Genomic DNA, 4725 nt, shown 5'->3' with positions numbered 1-4725 from the left:
ATCGCTTGGAGGTAAAAACTATAATCTTGGTGATGGTTGATAAGTATTCAAGATAAACGTGGCTAGAGTTTTTGAGAGCCAAATCTGATGTGCTGGAACTGATCGTGTCCTTTATCAAGCGTACCTAAGTTTTTCTACAACTTCCAGTACAAAAGCTTCTAAGTGACAATGGCACTGAGTTCACTAATGAGACCCTTCAAAGTTTTCTTCAAACTGTTGGGATTTCTCACAACTTTTCTGTTGTTCGAACTCTACAACAAAATGGAGTTGTTGAAAGAAGAAATAGAGCATTAGTCGAGGCCGCTCGAACTATGTTGGCTTACTTTAGTCTACCTATGTATTTGTGGGCTGAAGCAGTGTCTATTACTTGCTTTACACAGAATCGAACGATCATCGTCAAACGTACTAATAAAACTGCTTATGAGTTAATAAATAAAAGAAAGTCTAATGTAAAATTCTTTCATGTTTTTGGCTGCAGATGCTTTGTGCTTAACGATCGAGACAATCTCAGGAAATTCAATAAGAAGGCAAAAGAAGGCTACTTCATCGGCTATTCATTAAAGTCTAAAGCCTTTCGAGTCTACATCAAGTCATCCAAGATTGTCATAGAAAGCATCAATGTCAAATTTGATAAATCTTTAACTTCTAAACAAATCAGCTCAGGACTCAAGCTACAACAGTTAGCTTCTACACAAAGCAGTGTAGAACCTATACCAAACAGGATAATAAATTCTAATTCTTTTGTAAAATCAAATTTAAATTATTTGTTTAAAGATGCATTTGATCTTACTTGGGATATTTTTATAGATTACGAGATATCTGATCTACCCAAGTTGAATGAACTAGTGGTCCTGATTTTGCAAGTTACTCAACTTTCTAGACCATCTGAAGCTAGTTGTTCAACATCAAATGTTGTTCAACCTGAATCTATTAAAGCTACTGAATCAGAACATGTTCAAGCTTAGGCACAGACTCAACCAAAGATTGTTCAATCCGATATTGATCAATTTGTGTCTTCTCAACCTACCAATGAAGTTAAACATTATGTGATTCACGCTAAAGCTGAATAAGGAATTCAAGCTGAAATTGAAAGTGAAGATCAAGAAGTAATTGATGAATACGATGATCAGAACAATCTAATAGATGTTCAACCCCTTCCTTGTACTCATAAGTGGACGAAAGATCATCCCCCTAGTCAAATAATCTGTAATGTAAATGATAGAGGGAAGATGCGATCTGCTACCGCTAACGAGTGTCTTTTTGTGAACTTTCTTAGTGCAATAGAGCCAGAGAAGCCATCTGAAGCATTGCAAGATACATATTGGATCAATGTCATGCAAGATGAACTTCGGGAATTCGAAAGAAACCAAATTTTGAGACTCGTAATATGGCTGAAAGACAAATCAATAATTGGTACGAAATGGGTCTTCCAAAACAAAAAGGACAAGATGGGAATTATACTATGAAACAAAGCCCGATTGGTTGCTAAAGGTTACAATCAACAAGAAGATACCGATTATGTCGAGACCTTTGCTCCAATTACACACATTGAAGCCATCAAAATATTCTTGGTGTAAGTTGGTCACAAGAATTTCATAGTTTACCAAATGTAGGTCAAATCAGCATTCCTGAACGGTATACTTCAAGAAAAAGTTTACACGAGTCATTGATAACTGTTAAATTATTAACCTTATTACATCATTTATTTAAACCATTTTCATTTGTTTTATTTGCCATTAGTATCTTCGTTGAGTCTTTTGATGTCATTTTCATATATTAGTGGTAATATATCATATCTAATGTTAATTTCCTGTTTTATGCAGATTTTTGATGATTTTTGGGCCAAATCATGCGGCAGTCCTGTTGAGTATGTGTGGCAGAGTCCTATAGCACCTGTCCGTAAGCTGCACTTTTGCCTGGGCCGAGAATTATTGGGCTACTCCCTTGAAGTTGCTGGGTCAACGACCTTGGGCCTGGTCAAAGCCCATTTTTGAAGCTCCTTTTGTCTTATTAGGTGGCTCCCATTGTACAAGCCTCCTTAGCCTATAAATAGAGGCTTAAGGCTTTGTTTTAAAACAACTCTTTTATGCTTTTTACCATTCAACCTTTATAATCTTTGTATTAATTACTCTCTAGAATATTGTTTTCGGTTTCATGCTTTCGGTTTTCTTGCTCCCAACCAAGAACGATTTTTGTGAAGTAAATTTGTGATTGCTATCTCAAGTTTTAATTCAAGAGCTCGTATTTAATCTTCATCTCATTTCTGTTCTTATTTCTAAGTTACGATACGTTTTTTGACTTTTGTTACAAGTTACGAATTAGTCAATCTCTGTTGCTTTACATTGGATTTCATCCTTTGTGGCTCATGACTAATTTACGTAGACTAAATACTCTGTTCTTAAGACTTTGCAAGTAACTTTTTAGTCTTAGTAACGAAACTTGTTTTGCAAGTTTTGTTACTTGTCTTGCAAGTTTCTTCAAAGTCAACTTCTCTTCTTCCATGCTTTAATGTGTCACTTCTTAGTACATCAAGTACTTACTTTACATCATGTCTTATATTAATATTAATTAATAATATTTAGTTATTAGTAATTTAATTTCAGTCCTTCACATTTCAATCCTTTACATTTCAGTCTTTTATATTTCGGCCTTTACTTTTCTGCATTTTACTTTACTGCAATTTACTTTTCTGTCATTTAATTTCCAGCAATTTACTTTCAGTCATTTATATTTCTGTCATTTAATTTTCAGTACTTTAAATTCCAATATTTCCATTTCTTATAATTTTCGGCAATTTACTTTTCCGTATCAGTTATTTATTTTTCAGTCTTTACATCCTTCGAGAGAAGAAACCGAGCGATGATGGGCTAAACGCCTTAGCTTCGGGTGTAACGGGAAATTAAGACCAAAGTCGATGTGAAAGTACAAATGTGTCTTATTAGCATTATAGTCTACTATTTGTTTCAGGTGCTTAATATTTCATTTGATGATTACATTAAAATTAATTGACAACTAATTTTGTGTATAAAAATATATTGACTTTCAAAACCTGAGGTAATAGGAGAAGGCTATAAATAGCTTTAGTGTCTGACAAATGTTATACTCCTACGGTGTAGGACGGTAACACTGTGTTGTGCTAGGATTCACGACGTCTAACATAAATGATATCGTATCGATAGCACGTTGACCGGTGTGTGCTCTTGGGAAGCCGTCTGACCCGATAGTTGATACTATGATAGTTATATAAAATCATTTATTGATTTTAGATAATTGTAACATGAATGTTATGTCACCTTTTTGCTGAATCATTTGTTTAATGTCTTAACAACTGTTACACTCTGTGCTTCTTTTAAGACTGATATTTTCTTAGTTGTTAATTAAACCTCCCAATTTTAGATAAATTAAATCCCTCGTTTCACCATCTGAAACTAGTTTTGTTAGACTGGTCTTTTGAAATAACTTTACAAGCTATCTCTGTGGGAACGATATCTGGTACTTATACCATTATTACTTGTTACGAGACGATAGTAGTTCAAGGTGTATACTTGCGCCGAGTTCTATTTTTGTGTTGAAATCTAAGGTTGAATAAACCGACGAGCAAGTTTTTGGCACCGCTGCCAAGGATAGCACGCTGAAGTTTTTCTTTTTAAAGTAAAGTTTATAAGGGTTAAGTTTTCTACCATCTTTTTGAAGGCACCGTGCATGCCAAGGCTGTCGCACGGTAAACTTTTTCAACTTGATCCGGATATTGAACAAACTTTCAGACAGCAAAAAAGAGTGCAAAGAGCTCTTCGAGCTTTAAACTCTGAAACAATGGCTGAAAATGTGATTATTGACGGAAAAGGTATAATTAGAAATGAACCAAATATTCCACTTGAGGATGAGGCTCAAAACATCTTTCGTCTTGCAAATGCTAAAAATGGTGGTATTATGGCATATGCTATTCCTAACTTAACTCAACTGCATACAGGAATACGTAGGCCTACCATTGGTGCCACCCATTTTTCAATAAAACCACTGATGTTTCAAATGCTTCAAACAAACGGCCAGTACGCTGGTTTATCTTTTGAAGATCCTCATTCTCATCTGCGTTCTTTTATGGAAATCACAGACTCTTTTCTCATCCCTGATGTATTAGACGATGCTCTGAGACTAAAACTTTTTCCATTTTCACTAAGGGATTGAGCAAGAGCATGGTACAATTCTTTGCAACCAGACTCTGTGACTACATGGAATGAAATGGTAGAAAAGTTTTTGAAAAAGTATTTTCCACCCACGAGGAATGCTAAATCCAGGAATAAAATCTGTACTTTTAGACAACTAGATGATGAAGCAGTTCCTGATGCATGGGAAAGGTATAAAGAGTTGTTGAGAAAATGCTCTCACCATGGCATTTCGTACTGTATACAGCTAGAGACATTTTACAACGGTTTAAACGTCGTTGCTAGACAAATGCTCGATGCTACTGCAGGCGGAGCTTTSACAGCTTGTACATATAATGAAGGTTTTGACATAYTTGAAAAKATTTCTAACAATAACGGACAATGGTCTGACCCACGTGCAATGCCACTAAAGAAAACAGCTGGAATAAATGAGGTAGATGTTGTCTCGGCATTAACAGCTCAGATCACTAAACTAATTTCAAATTTAACATCTAGCCCACATGTGCAATCTGATGTTAATACCTTTAATTCCAATGTTCAATCAGTACAACGCGTGTACTGT

The 4725-nt window shown here is 35.2% G+C and overlaps 1 non-coding gene across 1 annotated transcript; it reads right to left on the bottom strand.

Moving 5' to 3' along the window:
* Positions 1-4287: 4287 nt before the first annotated feature.
* LOC112502989 lies at positions 4288-4394 on the bottom strand. The gene has a single exon (XR_003067810.1). It is a non-coding gene; the product is annotated as a small nucleolar RNA R71 (small nucleolar RNA).
* Positions 4395-4725: the final 331 nt, after the last annotated feature.

The sequence above is a fragment of the Cynara cardunculus genome, unplaced genomic scaffold, assembly GCF_001531365.2.
Source record: "Cynara cardunculus var. scolymus isolate 2C unplaced genomic scaffold, CcrdV1 Un_Scaffold_2307, whole genome shotgun sequence".
NCBI lineage: Eukaryota > Viridiplantae > Streptophyta > Magnoliopsida > Asterales > Asteraceae > Cynara > Cynara cardunculus.
This window is presented reverse-complemented; position numbering and strand designations above follow the sequence as displayed.